Source organism: Callorhinus ursinus, unplaced genomic scaffold (genome assembly GCF_003265705.2).
Source record: "Callorhinus ursinus isolate GAN/ISIS: 27379988/994484 unplaced genomic scaffold, GSC_fseal_2.0 scaffold45, whole genome shotgun sequence".
Taxonomy (NCBI): domain Eukaryota; kingdom Metazoa; phylum Chordata; class Mammalia; order Carnivora; family Otariidae; genus Callorhinus; species Callorhinus ursinus.
In genome coordinates this window covers 10,157,106-10,174,917 of record NW_027397107.1, presented here as the reverse complement: position 1 = coordinate 10,174,917, position 17,812 = coordinate 10,157,106, and the positions used below count along the sequence as shown (strand labels likewise).

The window sequence follows — 17,812 nt, the reverse complement described above, 5'->3', positions numbered from 1 at the left end:
AGCAAGGGCAAAAATGAACTCTTGGGATTTCATCAAGATAAAAAGCTTTTGCACAGCAAAAGAAACGTCCACAAAACCAAAAGACAACCGACAGAATGGGAGAAAATATTTGCAAATGACATATCAGATAAAGGGCTAGTATCCAAAATCTATAAAGAACTTATCCAACTCAACACCCAAAGAACAAATGATCCAATCAAGAAATGGGCAGATGACATGAACAGACATTTTTCCAAAGAAGACATCCAAATGGCCAACAGACACATGAGAATGTGCTCAACATCACTCGGCATCAGGGAAATCCAAATCAAAACCTCAGTGAGATACCACCTCACACCAGTCAGAATGGCTAAAATTAACAAGTCAGGAAACGACAGATGTTGGCGGGGATGTGGAGAAAGGAGAACCCTCCTACACTGTTGGTGGGAATGCAATCTGGTGCAACCCCTCTGGAAAACAGTATGGAGGTTCCTCAAACAGTTGAAAATAGAGCTACCATACGATCCAGCAATTGCACTACCGGGTATTTACCCCAAAGATATAAATGTAGGGATCCGAAGGGGTACGTGCACCCCGATGTTTATAGTAGCAATGTCCACAATAGCCAAAGTGTGGAAGGAGCCAAGATGTTCATCGACAGATGAATGGATAAAGAAGAAGTGGTATATATATACAAAGGAATATTATGCAGCCATCAAAAGGAATGAGATCTTGCCATTTGCAATGACGTGGATGGAACTGGAGGGTGTTATGCTGAGTGAAATCAGTCAATCATAGAAAGACAGGTATCATATGACCTCACTGATATGAGGAATTCTTAATCTCAGGAAACAAACTGAGGGTTGCTGGATTGGTGGGGATTTGGAGGGATGGGGTGGCTGGGTGATAGACATTGGGGAGGGTATGTGCTATGGTGAGTGCTGTGAATTGTGCAAGACTGTTGAATCACAGCCCTGTACCTCTGAAACAAATAATGCAACATATGTTAAGAAAAAAGAAAAAGAAGAAGAAGATAGCAGGAGGGGAAGAATGAAGGGGAGTAAGTCGGAGGGGGAGACGATCCATGAGAGAAATGGACTCTGAAAAACAAACTGAGGGTTCTAGAGGGGAGGGGGATGGGGGAATGGGTTAGCCTGGTGATGGGTATTAAAGAGGGCACGTTCTGAGTGGAGCACTGGGTGTTATGCACAAACAGTGAATCATGGAACACTACATCAAAAACTAATGATGTAATGTATGGTGATTAACATAAAATAATAAAATTTAAAAAAAAGTGGTGACAATGAACAGCAATATCCTACTCCTAATTTCATAAGGAAAGCTTTCTTACCATTAAGTATGATATTAATCATGGGTGCTTATTTTTTTAACCTTTATCAGATTAAAGAACTTCCTTTCTTCTTTTAGTTTGCTGAAAAGTACATAATAAATAATTTGTCAAATTTTTTTCCATCTATTGAGATGACCATATAGTTTTATTCTTTTATTCAATTAATAATGGCAATTACATTAATTAACTTTTGTTGTTGTTTTTTAAGTAATCTTTATGCCCAACATGGGACTCAAACTCACAACCTTCAGATCATGTCACGTGCTGTATCCACTGAGCCAGCCAGGTGTGCCTACATTGATTGACTTTTCAATGCTAAACCAATCTCATATTCCCCAAACAAACCCCAATTGGCAACGATATAGTATCTTTTCTATATATTATTTAATTTGATAATACTTTGTTTAATATTTTTATATTAAAAATATTCGTGTTTGGGGCACCTGGGTGGCACAGTTGGTTGAGAGTCCGACTTTTGGTTTTGGTTCAGGCCGTGATCTCTGGATCATGAGATCAAGCCCCATGCCCCACACTAGGTATGCAATCTGCTTGAGATTCTCTCTCCCTCTTCCTCTGCCCCTCCCACTCATGCTCTCCCTCTCAAATAAATAAATACATCTTTTAAAAATATATTCTGTGTTTATGAGAGATGTCAACTTATAATTTTGCTTTCTTGTAATGTCTCTATCAACTTTTTATATCAAAGTTGTGCTGGCCTCATAAAATGAGCTGAAAAGTTTTCCTCACTTCTATTTTCTGGAATAATTTGTATGAATTGGTATTCTTTCTTTCTTAAAAATTTGAAAAAGTTCACCAGTGAAATTATTAGAGCCTAAAGTTTTCATTGTGAGAAGATTTTTATTATAAATTCAATTATTTTATTAGCTATAGAACTATTCATATTTTCTCTCTCTTTTTATACCAGCTTTGCCAAACTATTTCTTTTCAAGGACTTTATCCATTTAAGTTTTCAAATTTATTAGCTGTAGTGATGATTCAGATTTCATTTCTGATTTTGGTAATTTTATTATTATTATTCCTTGCCTGCGATTTACCAATTTTATTATCTTACCAATTAAAAACAAATTTTGTAAATTTTATTCCGTTGCATTTTATTTCATTAAATTCTGATTTTTTTTTCATTTCTTTCATCCTTCTTTCATTTGATTTAATTTTCTGACTTTTTCTTCTTCAAATTGAAACTTACATTATTAATTTTAGTAGCCTTTAAAACTATAAATTTCCCTCTAAACACTGCTCTGGTTAAGTTTTGATATGTTTCATATACATTTTTGCTCAAACTATTATCTAATGATTATTGTGATTGCACTGACCCATGGAATTATTAGAGGTATGTGGCATAATTTCCAAGCAATTAAGGGTTTCTGTTTTCTATTTGTCCCATCTTTCATTGTTTCTTTATCTTTTTTCTACCTTCTTTCTCAATGATCAAGGTTTTCAATTAAATCAGTACATATACTCAATTTGCTTTTCTGTTTCCCCTTACAGTATTTTTACTTTACTTAGGTACTCTAGAGATTTTATAGTGCAACTCTAACTAATTGCACTTTAACTTTTCACATGTCACTTCCCAAACAATGCACAAATCTTACAAAAGTTTAACTCCCTTTCATTCCTCCTGATCTTTGTGCTGTTTTCATATTTTTTTATTATTATTTTTAAAGACAACACACAAATGATGGGGAGAGGCAGAAGTAGAGGGAGAAAGAGAATCTCAAGCAGGCTCCATGGTCAGCACAGAGCCTGACACAGGGCTCGATCCCAAGACCCTGAGATCATGATCTGAGCTGAAATCAAGAGTCACTCAACTGTTTAAGCCACCCACGCACCTCTGTTTTCATATTTTTTTTTACAATGACTGAATTTTAAGTGTAAGGATTAGTAAACAGACTTAAATCCTTTTAAGTAGTTAGACCAGCTGCTTTGTCCAAGCAAATTTTCTGAGATATTCTTCTCCCATGCAGAAACAGAAAATTGATCCAATAGTCTCTCTCCCCTTATACATTTCAAATAAATCCTTTCAGACTACTGAATTTCATTTTATCACCTGACCTTTAGATATCAGCCTGGCACCATATTTTAAAACTTGCTATAAAATACGGTTGACTGCCTTTTTTAAAAAAAGATTTTATTTATTTGAGAGAGAGAAAGTGATAGATAGAGCATGAGTAGAGGGGGAGGAGTAGAGGGAGAGGGAAAAGCAAACTCCTCACTGAGTAGGGAGCCTGATGTGGGGCTCAATCCCAGGACCCTGGGATCATGAAGTGAGCCAAAGCCAGATGCTTAACTAACTGAGCCACCCAGGTGCCCCAAGGTTGACTAGCCTTAGCATAACATTCCTATCATGGGGTGACTGATGTGGACTGAAGAGAGTTCTCACAAAAATAAAGCTGTCCCAAGCATTGGTCAAGCTATAGAGTTTTGATAGAACAACTTTTTATGTAGCAAAGTACTATATATTTTATAGATTATACTGTATATGTAGTATATTCAGCTGGCCCTTGAACAATATGGGAGTTAAGGCCATTGACCCCTAGAGAGTCGAAAATCCATATATCACTTTTGACTCCCCCAAAACTTAACTAGCAATAACCTAATGCTGACAAGAAGCCTTACCAATAACATAAACAGTTGATTGATACATATTTTGTATGTTCTACATATTATATACTGTATTCCTACAATAACATAAGCTGGAGGGGAAAATCATAAGGAAGAGAAAATACATTTACAATACTGTTTTGTATTGTACATGTATTGTACAATACTCTTTTGTATTTATCAAAAAAAAACTGCTTATAAGTGGACCCATACAGTTCAAACCTGTGTTGTTCAAAACCAACTGTATATGAAAACCCACAAGATATTGTTATTACTCTTCTTTTAAAACATCAATATTTTTATATGTCTATAACCACATATTTTCTAGTTTGGTTTTCATTCCTTCCTGGAATTCTGTGCTCTATTGAAGATCGTTTTACTTCAATCTGAGCCACTCGTTTTAGTATTTCTTGTAGTGAAGTTCTGCTAGAGACTAACAATCCTCTCAGCTTTTCTTGACATAAAATGTCTTTATTTCACCTTTATTTTTAAAGGTTATTTTTCACTATGTATTGAATCTGAAGATGAAATTCTCTTTTTCTTTACGATTTTAAAGATGTCATTCATTGTCTTCCTGCTGCCATACTTTCAGTTGAAAACTCTGCTATTAGTCTTGTTATCACTACTTCAAAAGTAACGTTTCTTTTCATTGCCTTTAATATTTTCTCTTTATATTTTCTTCCAGAAGTTTAATTATGATGTTCCCATGTATTTTTTTCTTTATATTTATCCTGATTGTGGTTCTCTGAGCATCTTGAATTTGTGAGTTAATGTCTTTTATCATTTTTAGAAAATTCTCAGCTTCTATTTTTCAAATATTGTTTCTGACCTATTATCTTTTTCCTATGTTCTTAGATCAAGAGAGAGCACATGTGGACCCACCTGGGTGGCTCAGTCAGTTAGGCGGCTGACTTGATTTCGGCTCAGGTCATGATCTTCAGGTCGTGGGACCATCAGGCTCCACACTCAGCATGGAGTCTGCTTGGGATCTCTCTCTACCTCTTCCTCTGCCCCTCCCCCTGCTCCTACTCTCTCTAGATAAATAGATAAATTTTAAAAAAATTATAGGAGCACCTTGGTGGCTCAGTCAGTTGAGTGTCTGACTCTTGGTTTCAGCTCAGGTCATGATCTCAGGGATCAAGCCATGGGATCAAGCCCCAGTTTGGGTTCTGTGCTCAGCTCAGAGTCTGCTTGAGATTCTCTCTCACTCCCTCTCCTTCTGTCCCTCCCCCTGCTCTCTCTCACTTTCAAATAAATAAATAAATAAATCTTTTTAAAAATAATAGTAAAAAATTTTTTTTAATTATTTAAAAAAGAAAAAAAGAGCATATATGTTACACATCATTAAACCATTTAGGTATTGTCCTACATTTCTATTACATTATATTTTTCTATTCCTTTTTTACCCTCTTTGTGCTTTAGCTTGACTATTTTCCATTAAATTTTCTTTGAGTTCACTTAATTTGTTTTCTGCTGTGACCAATTTGCTGTTAAACCTATCCAATGAGTTTTTAAGTCTAAACATTACATTTTTTAAATGTCCACTTGATTACTTTGCATAGGCTTTTTTGAAGTTATTTTGTCCATTTTGTTCATCTTTTCCTCTATTTTATTTAATATCTTCATAATAAAATCTACTAGCTTCAGCATTTGGATAATTTAGTTTACCTGTCTTTCCTTTTTTATTGATTATGTAAAAATTTTCTTACCTCTTTGCATATATCTTTATTTTTTATTGTATGTGAAGAAACCACTGAAAACTGAACTTTTTATTTTGCTCCAGAAATGGTTCATCTTGCCCCCTGTTAGGTAGATAGGATGAGGTGTTGATCAACTTGATCCATTCAGGAATTGTTTCCAAGGAGTTAGGGGTTAGCTTTACTTAGATTAGCTTCACTCCTGTTTTTGTATGTTTCAAAGATGAGATCTGTCATACATTTGTTGTAGGACATTGACTCCAGGGGAAATTGTTCTCATAAGCACTGTGAGATGCAAAAGCATTTCATCTACCTCTCCAGTCCAGCACCTAGCTTCATAAATCCCCCAACTCAGCATTCAACAAATATCCTATCAGGTAAACTGTCTGACATTTGGGGGTTCTCTAAATTTCAAATCAGCATATCAAGCCACATGGAAGTCTAAATCTCTGCTGGTTTCTCCTCCCCTAGTATAGTCCCTCTGCCTGTTCCTCAACCCATGATCAGACTCAGCAAATCTGTATAAGGAAAAAAAGTAAACTCAGCTCCCCTACAAAGATCACCTCCAGCTTTGGAAGTTCACTTAGTCCTTTTTATTTCCACCCCCCTCAGATATCTTTTAAAATATGATTTCTAAATTTTTTCTAGTTGATGCACAAGATTAATGGCTTACCATTACTTATTAAATCCTACTGAGGGATGCCTAGGTACTTCAGGCAGTTAAGCATCTTCCTTCAGCTCAGGTCATGATTTTGGGGTCCTGGTATCAAGCCCCACCTCAGGCTCCCTGCTCAGCGAGGAGTCCACTTCTTTCTCTCCCTCTGGCCATCCCTCCCCTGCTTGTGCTTGCTCTTTCTCTCTCTCTCAAATAAACAAATATTTTTTTAAATCTTATGGAAAGTAGAAATTGATTTGCTCTTTAACCCTCCCAACATTTTTATGACAAGGTACCATTTTCAGACAAGTTGTGTAACTTGCCAAAGCTCACATAATAGCAAATAATGAAACCAGGAGATGGACCTAAGTTATCTCATTCCAAAACCAGGGCTGATACTAGCCATGATGGTACATTGCCTCCAATGAATGGGATTACCCTTTTCTAATAGGTAAAGAAATGCTAATTCTAATTTCTAACTGAAAATCTGAAGAGAAGATCATTTTTTAAGCCTTCTTTTCAGATTTGTTTTGAGTCAGATATGTAAATAAGTCACTTTAAATTCAAGGCACATCTCTTACCAAAAATTTTCTGTAGAAACTAAATTACCCTTTTCTATTCCTCAAGCCCTAAGAGATAAATTTCACTTAATCAAAAGACCTTTTTGCCCATTTTCTTCAGGAAACATAAGGGACAACTGTCAAATTTTCCACATCCTCTTCCCACAGAATACTATTGTGAATTGTGACAATTCCCTTCAATAATAAAAATGCATTGTAGAGAACATTTTCAGTAAAATGAAAAAAACATAAAAGTTTTTCATTTTTGGAATGTGAGCGCAGTGACCTCCTAAACTGTTTGATTAAAACAGCAAAGACTAAGATAATTAGAATAAAAATCAATCAATTGAATAGAATAGAATAAAAAATCAATCAATAGAATAGAATAAAAAACAATCAATTTATATTTTGAAAAGAACCAAAGAATACCAGATGAGAGCCTAGAAGCCATCAGGCAGCTATTGGTTCATGGGCACAAAGGATAAGTCACAACATATGTTACAACATGGAAACCAGCACATTCTGAAAGCACCAGTGTTCACTCTTTGTGGGCCTTTGCCTAAGAATAATGTGATAGTGATAAAGTCCTTCTAGCTACAGTTTTAACCAGAGAAAGGTTTAAGATGCAAAGAATCAGAATCTCTTCCACTCCCTGTCCTGGCAGGGAGGAACCTCAGGTTTGACCATAGTAAAATCCAGGACAGGAATTTACCAAGAAAATTTCATTTGGGGTGTTGGTTTTAGAAAGGAAGATATCACATGATAGTGCAGAAAAAAAAACAAACAATTCTATAAGGAAAGCAATGGTCTCTTGAAAACAGAACTATAAACCCAAATCTTAAAGAGGAAAGAAAGAAATCCACATAACCTCATGACAGGATTTTAAATATTCCCATTACCCTTTGCTGCTTGCCAATCAACCAAAGAATGCCACAATTTCCATACATTGGAGATGTCTGGCAGATGTGTTGGTTCATTTCCTGGATTTTATCACTCTATAAATTTTGATGGTTCAATTATGCTACCATCAAATAATGTTAAAATGCCACTCTCCTTGTATTTAAAAAAAGCCTTTAATCCTACCTATCACTATAACCATCAACTTTACAGCTGCCTTTACCATGTGCATACCACTTGAAAGGCATTATATGTGTATTTTTGCTAATCTTCCTAAAAACACTGCAAGTTATGCATATTTTATTTTATAGATAAGAAAACAAACTTAGAATGGTCAGGTGATTTGAGTAAGTGGTGGGGTTAGAGTTAAATCATGATATAGTTCCAAAGCCTGGGCTCTTTGCACAAAATCACCCTTCTTCCACTGAAAGTCTTGGCTCATCCTCACTTTGGTTCCATCCTAGCTGTCCTGTCTTATCCCCCCTCTCATCCCTTCCCACCACTTCCATTTTACCCAAAGGTATCCATTCCCTCAAATATTTTGTACCTATTTTCTCTTCTGTATCTTTACACACATAATTCCTCATACTATTTCCAGTCCTCAACTCTATAAAAAGCCAATTTATCTTTTAAGTTCCTGCTGAGATTCTACCTCCTCCAATAAACCTGACCAAACCACCCCCTTACCCCTCCCAGCTCTCCATAGCAATCTCTCCCTTCCAGATATTTCTATAACATGTATTCTTTTTTTTTAAGTCTTTTTTTAAATCTTATTTCTTTATTTGAGAGAGAGAGAGAGAGCACAGGTTGGGGAGAGAGAGAGGCAGAGGGAGAAGCAGACTCCCCACTGAGCAGGGAGCCTGGTGCACGGCTTGATCGCAGGACCCTGGGATTATGACCTGAGCAGAAGGCAGACACTCAACTGGCTAAGCCGCCAGTTGCCCCTATAACATGTATTCTGTACTATCTGTTCATTCAACAGAAATGTATTCACTTCAAACAATGGAGACACAGAGATGACAGGAAGTGAAATCCTATAACAGATACATAAGGATGAAATATATTTTAAAATATATTAGGGGTGCCTGGATGGCTCAGTTGATTAAAGGGTTGGACTCTTGACTTTGGCTCCGGTCATGACCTCATGGGTCCTGGGATTGACCCTTGTATTGGGCCCTCTGCTCATCAGGAAATCTGCTTGAAGTTTCTCTTCTCTCCCTCTCCCTCTCCCTCTGCCTCTCCCCCAGCTCACTCACTCTATAAATAAATAAATAAATAAATAAATAAATAAATAAATAAATAAATCGTTTTTTAAAAAATAAAATATATTAATATGTATACCTATATGTACAACCATATTAATAATAGCTAACATTACTGAGTACTTACTATTTACCAGGCACCATTCTAGGCCACTTACATGTTCTAACTTATTTAATCTTTATAGCAACTCTGTGAGGTAAGTACCTTTTTACTTGTGAGAATACAGAGAGTTTAAAAAAGTTTCCCAAGGTCAAGCAACCAGGAAGTTGGGTGAACTGGCTTCAAAGCCTGTGCTTTCAAGACCACTACCATATTTATGTCCAGATATACTGCAGAGGAGAAAAGCCTACCCCACACAAGACTTCACAAAAGAGGTGATGTTCTAACAGTGTCTTGAAGAAGGTCGAGTTCATCATGGGGACCAAGAAAAGAAGGAGGTAGTGGACACTGTAGTTGGTTCCTTAGCATCCAATCTGGTCTCCCTAAGCAACTGTGAAGTTTAGAAAAGTTTGGAGAAGATGTGAACCCCATGTGGGTCCCATGACTAACCTAAGTTCACCAGGCCAATAATTCCAGTAGGTAATTCCAGTGCTGTGGTCCTTGATTCACTCAGAAACTCAAGCCTAATAGCATTTCTTTGTGACAGGAATTGGTTCAAGTTGGTCCACGGGATCACACTAAAGAGAAATCTACTCTTTCTCTTTCCTGGACCTGAAAGAGGAAACAAATCGCCCTGCTTCCTACTGGCAGCCATTTTACAACCATGGAGAGGAAGAGCATTAACCCCATGGCTAGGTCTTAACCTAAGTTACCTACTCCTAAGCCAGGGTTTTACCTGCTCTTCATCCAATTCTCCATCATAGAAAGTCTTAGTTGTAATGGTACCACAGGCCAAGGCTTCACACCACCCTACTTTCCACCAATCACAGGGTCCTTACCACCATCAGGCCAGTGAGGGAGCCAGTCACAGAACCCATCCTGAGTGACTAGTTACCTGGGTCCTTTCAGGTAAGAGCTGTCTTAACTTAATTTTCTCCTGAAAGCAGAGCCTGAGGAAGGGATTTGTATACAGCTAGTTTATTTAAGATGACCCCAGGGAACAAGACTGAGGAGATTCTGAAGAACAAAACAAGGAGAAAAGGAAAGTAAATACAAGGGCACATTAGCAAACTAGTCACTACTGCTGACAACCAAACACTGGTCCTGCTGAGGAACTCTGAGGAATTATATAGACTAGAACTCAGAAATGTCACCATTGGACATTTGGAAGAGCAAATCATTTTTCTGCCAGTTTTCATCTCCCATTGGTCAAATGTTGCTCATGGAATGTTAACTTCTTCATACTTGCAGGTTTGATTATGCACAAGTGTCCAGTTGGCCCCCCAGTTGGTTCCCACAAGAGTCCTAAAACTGATATCAGAAAATCCCTGGGTCAGAGAGTGAAAAACACCCTATGCAGCTGAAGCCAGGTGCTGACACTACTGTGCAGAGTTTATTCCTGCACCAATGGCTGGATGGAAGATGGAATGAGGATATGAGGTGTCCACACAGCAGTACCAGGTGTCAGAGAGAGAAATCGAAAGCACCTGCAAGCTCAAGGTCATTATCCAGCTGCTAGAATTTGTCTATCTCTGTAGCTCCAGTTATGTGAGCACACTAACTTCCTTAGTGTTTAAGCCACTTCTTTCCTTTTAATCCCCCCTTTATTAAAAGGAGACTACTTGGGGGGGATATATAGATATAGATATATTTGTGAATTTTGGCATGGCAAGTAGCAGAAAGGCAGCCAGAAATACAGAATTTGTTTTCCTTGAGACAGAAGATTTGTTTTCCTCATTGGTTGTGAAGTCTTAATGGTACTGTATTATCCATGTTGAAAATTTGTTTGTATTTGCTTCTATAAAAGTATGCTGTCTTTTCTGTAATCTGAAGCTGAAATCATGCCAACTCTTGCAGAAAGCATTCTATACAGAATAAATAGTACAGACAAAAGAAGCAAAAAAATTCATTAATCAGCTCAGTTTTTCATTCCACAAATTTGGGGTGCCCCTCGTATACCAGCCATTGTTGAGATCACTGAGGATACAACAGGGAAACACACAGACAAAATTCCCCACTATGGAGGAGCTTAGGGTCCAGTAAGAGAAACAGACAGTAAACAAATAAATACTCAGGAGGGGGGAAAGGTAAGACTGACATAGTTTTAAAGGATCATCTGGCTTCTATATTAGGGACCAACAGTAAGGGATGGGAGCAGAAGCACGGAAACCAGTTTAGATGCTAATATAGTAATTTTGAGCTAGAAATGACAGTGGCTTGGACAAAAGTGATGAGAGGTGCTCCTTCCCATCCCTTTGGCATGCAGTAAAATCTTTGAGGAGGCAAATGGCTGAGGAGGAAAAAAGAACTCCAGAAGGAAAGAGAGACGAGAATAAATAAGAAGAGGCCACTGGATAGGTGTTAGGGAGGACATTTGACTGCAGGTGTGTAGGGTGGGGCAAGTATGTGAAAGAGGCAGAGATTGAAAGAAATGTGGGTTTTGAATTGAATCCACTTTAATGTTTTTTTAAGATTTATTTATTTATTTGAGAGAGAGAGAGAGCATGCAGGAGTGGGAGGAGGGGCAAAGGGAAAGAATCTTCAAGCAGACTCCCACTGAGCACAATGCCCAACACAGGGCTGGATCTCACAACTCATGAGATCACAACCTGAGCCAAAACCAAGAGTTGGATGCTTAACAGGCTGAGCCACCCAGGTGCTCCAAGAATTCACTTTAATGTTAATCAAAAACCATATGATTGATAATATTGGAATTGCTTTTAATTACTTCCAGTCACTGGGTTATATTTCTTTAAATATAACACCTTGCCAAAGCTAGACCATGTGGGACCCAATATATATCGGGTTGCACAGGCTTACATTGAATGATACTTGTCCTGTTTAACACATTCTGAAAGTGATTTTCAAATAGTTTTACTCCTTAATTTATTAAATCTTTCCCTCTGGAATACATTAAATACCAACTCTTGCAAAGAAAATGAGAGAGAAGGCAGTTTAGATGTGAATCAAATTAGAATCATGATCAAAGAGAATCTCAGTAGATAGAATGTAGTTCAGAAATTACGGTAACTAAGTCTGGACTTCTTATATTAATCATTTCATAATTCATATTTCCAAATATTTACACTTTATTAAACAAGCCCATATTCTTTCCCTGGGAGAAGATGCTTGGTTCTTAAGGAGCCCCATGGTTTAGTAAAAACAAGTATGTGAAGTAAAGCATGAATGACAGGTTACCATGAAGCCAAATCTTTGTGATTTGGTCTCCTTTCCAGACTCAATGGAACAGTAAAGTAGAGGAGTACCTGGATGACCAGTTGGGTGGGGAGTAGCTGGATGACCAGTTGGGCAGGGAGCACTGTATGACCTCCTTATTAAAAAAAAAAAATGGGGACAACAAATTCTTCCTTTAAAATGCAAGTATACTCTTAGAGTGTATGCTCCATAACGCCTCTGTGCAATTATAGCAATGACCTAGTTATTGAAGATGGTGGGCAATGGGGCACTGACAAAGAATATCAGGGGAAATCCTAAAAATGAAGGAAATCAGGGAACTGAAGTTCGGGCCCATCTCTGCTACTATCTAGCTCTATGGCTTAACGAAAGTTACCTTGCTTCAACAGACATTGGGAAAACTGGATATCCACATGAAAAAGAATGAAGTTCAACTCTTCCCTTACACTACATTAAAAAATTAATTCAAAATGGACAAATGACCTAAATATTAGTGCTGAAATATAAAACTCTTAGAAGAAAACATAGGAGGAAATCTCCTTGACATTGGATTTGGCATTGTTTTCTTATATATGACACCAATAAGACAGGCAACAAAAGCAAAATTAGATAAATTGGACTCCATTACAAGCTTTGGTGCATCAAAAGAAACAATCAACAGAGTGAAAAGGCAACCCACAGAACGGGAGAAAATATTTGCAAGTCATATGTTATAAGGGGTTAATATCAAGAATATATATATAGAACTCCTACAACTCAACAACAAAAAACAAACAACCTAATTTAAAAAGGAACAAAGAACTTAGGGCCCCTTGGTGGCTCAATGGTTAAGCCTCTAATTCTTGGTTTTGGCTCAGGTCATGATCTCATGAGTCATGAGATCGAGCCCCACATGTGGCTCCTTGCTCAACATGGAATCTGCTTGAGATTCTCTCCTTCTGCCCCTCCCCCCTTCACACTGTCTCTCGCTTTCTCAAAAAAATAATAAATAAAAGTCTTTTAAAAAATAAAAATGGACAAAGAATTTGAATAGATACTTCCCCAAAGAAAATATACAAATGCCAGAAAGCACATAAAAAGATGCTCAACATCACTCATCACTAGAGAAATGCAAATCAAAACCACAATGAGATATCCACCTCACATCCATTAGGATGGCTATTACAGGAAGGAAGGAAGGAAGGAAGGAAGGAAGGAAGGAAGGAAGGAAGGAAGGAAGGAAGGAAGGAAAAGAGCAAGTTTTGACAATAATGTGGAGAAATCGGATCCCTTGTACACTGTTGGTGGGAATGTAAAATGGCGCTGCTATAGAAAACAGTCTGGTTGTTCCTCAAAAAATAAAAAATAGAATTAAGATCTGATCCAGCAATTTGACTTATGAGCATATACCCAACAAGAAATGGAATGAGGGACTTGAAGATAGATTTTTAAACCCAAGATTATAACAGCATTGTTTATAATAGCCAAGGGGTGAAAGCAGCCCAAGTGTCCATCAACAGATGAGTGGATAGACAAAAGGCAGTATATTCATACAATGGAATATCATTCACCCTTAAAAAAGAAGGAAATTCTGGGGCACCTCAGTGGCTTAGTCAGTTAAGCATCTGCCTTCAGCCCAGGTCATGATCCCAGGGTCCTAGGATGGAGCCCTGCATTGGGCTCCCTGCTGAGCGGGGAGTCTGCTTCTCCCTCTCCCTCTGCCCCACCACCCCCCGCCTGTGTGCTCTCTCTCTCTCTAATAAATAAATAAAATCTTAAAAAAGAAAAGAAGGAAATTCTGACTCATGGATGAACCTGTGGACATTACATTAAGTGAAATAAGCCAGTCCCAAAAAGACAAATGCTGTATGATTCCACTTCTAGGGGATACCTAAAGTAGTTAAATTTGTAGAGATAGAAATAGGATGGCAGTTGCCAGGGGCTAGGGGAGGGGAATGGGGGTTATTGCTTAATGAGTAGAATTTCAGTTTAGCGAGATAAGAGAGTTCTGGAGATGGATGGTGATGATGGTTGCACAACAATAGAAATGTACTTAACGGCACTGAACTGTACACTTAAAAATAGTTAAAATGGCCAATTTTGTTACATGTATTTTACCACAATTAAAAAAAAATTCTAAGATGGAGGTGTCTGGGTGGCACAGTCAGTTAAGTGTCCAACTCCTGATTTCAGCTAAGGTTGTGATCTCAGGGTCCTGAGATCCAGCCCAGGATCCGCTCTATACCCAGCGGGATGCCTGCTTGGGGATTCTCTCTCTCTCTTCCCCTCACTTCCATGTGTTCTCTCTCTCTCAAATAAATAAATAAATCTTTTAAAAACTTTTCTAAGTTAATGAATAGAAAATGCTTTCACGGAGGCTGAAGATGTCGGTCCCGTCCCGGGGGCGGGGCTCCCTGCCATGGCTAGCGCTCTCAGCCTTTGCCGGTGTGCTGGTCGCTTTTGCGTGTTGGGGTCAGAAGCAGCGAGGTGGAGGGGCGTCCGCGCTGGGTACCGCCATGGGCTTGTCTGACCTCCACCCGCAGCTGGTGCCTAGTCAGGGTTTCAGAGACTCGCCCTCGTGGTTGCCCAAGTACCGCTCAGAGCCCAAGAGTTGCATAACCAGTCCGAAACTGGTCACAACCTTGGTGCAGATCCTGAAGAAAGAAGGGAAAAACCCTGACCAGCTCTTCCTGGAGTGCAGTCCAGGTCCTGGAATCCTGACTCAAGCATTACTTGAAAGCAAGGCCAAAGTGATAGCCCTTGAAAGTAACAGAACTTTTCTTCCACATTTGGAGTCCCTGCGCAAAAAGGTGAATGGAAAACTAGAAGTGGTCTACTGTGACTTCTTTAAAATGGATCCTAGAAATTTTGGATTAGTGAAACCTCCCGTTATGATTTCAGAAACGCTTTTTCAGCATTTGGGAATAGAAGCGGTTCCTTGGTCAGAAGATACCCCATTAAAAGTAGGACTCTTCCCAGCAAAAAATGAGAAAAAGATACTTTGGAAGCTTTTATATGACCTATATTCTTCTACTTCTGTATATAGTTATGGACAAGTAGAACTAAATATGTTTATTACTGAAAGGGAATACAAGAAACTGGTGGCAAGTCCCCAAAATCCACGCTTATATCAAGCATTGTGTGCTCTGGCAAGTAGCTTGTAAGATAAACTTCTGCATGTGGAGCCTTGGTCCTCATTTGGCCCATATGGCCAAAGTGGGAGACAGAAAAGCTGAAGAATAAGAAACCATTAGAACAAATAAATAAACAAGTAGGACAAAACATGTGTTTAATTCAACTGACTCCTCTTCGGAATTTATCTACAGAAAATTTAACATCTGTTAACTGTGATGTATTTTTTCACATGTTAAAGCAGTGTTTTATGAAGCATAATTTCAAGCTAATGGACCATTTACAGTTATTGAGTCCAGTTAATGCAATGGCTATACTGAAGCAAATAGAGAAACATGGAGACATGAAAATAACAGATCTATGCCTTCAAGACTTTAAACAGCTTTTTGAAACTATAGAGTGTTCCAAAGAATCTTGTAGGTGGCTATTTGATGATTGCATGGAAGAGATGGTCATGTAGGGAACTTGACTGGCCCACATTAGCTGGAGCCATTGATTTATTTGGAAATTATGACACAAATGGAAGAGAACTAAGTTTGAAAAGCTTCCAGCTTTTCAACAGAAGATAACTGTTCTTGTTTTGCAGATTGGGCAGGTAACTTCTTCTGAAGGTGATACCTTTAGTAAACTGGATAAAACCATGGCTGCTATTTTATTCACAAAAAAATAAAATGAAAACTTCAGTTTAAAAAAAAATGCTTTCACAGTGTGGAATACACAGAAAGTACTCCAATCATAATAAACTGCATTCCTGTTATTATTTCACTACATTTTCTTGAGTGAAAGCCCAAGATCATTCCATTACCTTGACAACTCTTAGAGTTCATTTCTAAAATGAGGGGTTTATACATTTAGTTCAATCACCTGCAAGTCCCTTCATCTCTCATAGCTCTCTGTTCTGAGTCAGTAGTGTGTAAATTGTATTCAGGTCCTCCAGGGGAAGGGCATGTAAAGTGGTTTGTGCTCTGGATGCTTCAATGCATAAATGTGCACACATGCACATGCACACACACACGCACACACATCTTGCTTCAAGCAGAAATGCTCACTTTTTAAATACTGTAGTTATGTTCAATATTTGTTTTTTAAAAATACTCTCCTAATTTAAAAATACTGAAAGCTGTAGGGCGCCTGGGTGGCTCAATTGGTTAAACGACTGCCTTCGGCTCAGGTCATGATCCTGGAGTCCCTGGATCGAGTCCCACATCGGGCTTCCTGCTCAGCAGGGAGTCTGCTTCTCCCTCTGACCCTCCCCCTTCTTGTGCTCTCTCTCTTTCATTCTCTCTCTCAAATAAATAAATAAAATCTAAAAAAAAAATTGAAAGCTGTATTTCTCAGGAAGCCAGCTATGTGTCTGAAAGAGAAGCCCCAGACCAGCGAAGGTGTGGAACCAGGCACGGTACTGGAGGGCAAATAAAAAAATAAGAACTGGTTAGTAGGAGGTACCAAGTTCCTCCTTAATTATTATTTTCATTTTGGTCTCAAAGTCTTGTATTTTTCTTGAAAAGAGAACAGAAACTCACAGGTATAATTCTAAGTAGAGCAGAGCCCACCATATGTCAATCATTATGGAAACCACACCTTCCCAATACGACTATGGTCAAAGAATCCTATTTTACGAGGAATGGGACAAAGGTTAGCTTGTATAGGACTTTTATCAAACATAGTTGGAATGTAAAACAAAAGTTTTGTGACTTGAAGGAGGTAAATTTCACTCATTTAAAAAATTCACTTACCTGGTTTCCTCAGCCTACTATTCATCCAGGTGAATTCTTTTCATTGTTAAAAACTCAGCTCATTTGCTAACGCTTAAAGAAGCCACCCAAACTGGGTAAAGTGCTTCTCCTCTCAACCCCAAACATTGTCATATATTTACATCGTATGTGCACATGTACCCCATGGCACTTACCGTGTTTTACTTTCATTAACTGTTCCTCTTCTCCTTAGTTAGATATACACTCCTCAAGCCAAAGTCTATGTTCTGTTTATCTGTATCCTCAGTGCAGAGTACTTAATATGCATCTTTTAACTGAACTAAAATAATTTTATGTCAAGATTCACATATAATTGACCTTTGTTTTCTAGCCAACTTTCCTTGATTCATGGGTGCATTTTCTACCATGCTTCATCTTTTAGTTACATGATAATTAAACTTTAACTCCTATTAACAAGATTATTTAGTGATATAAATAGCCAAACTATAGAAAGAGCCCAGATGTCCATCATAAGATGAACGGACAAAGAAGATGTGGTGTATATATACAATGGAATATTATTCAGCCATCAAAAAAAATGAAATCCTGCCATTTGCAACGACAGGAATGGAACTAGAGGGTATTATGCTAAGTGAAATAAGTCAGTCAGAGAAGGACAATTATCACAT

At 38.1% G+C, this 17,812-nt stretch overlaps 1 pseudogene; it reads left to right on the top strand.

Moving 5' to 3' along the window:
• The first annotated feature begins 14,681 nt into the window (after positions 1 to 14,681).
• On the top strand, positions 14,682 to 16,081 carry LOC141370785 (dimethyladenosine transferase 2, mitochondrial pseudogene; annotated as a pseudogene).
• Positions 16,082 to 17,812: the final 1,731 nt, after the last annotated feature.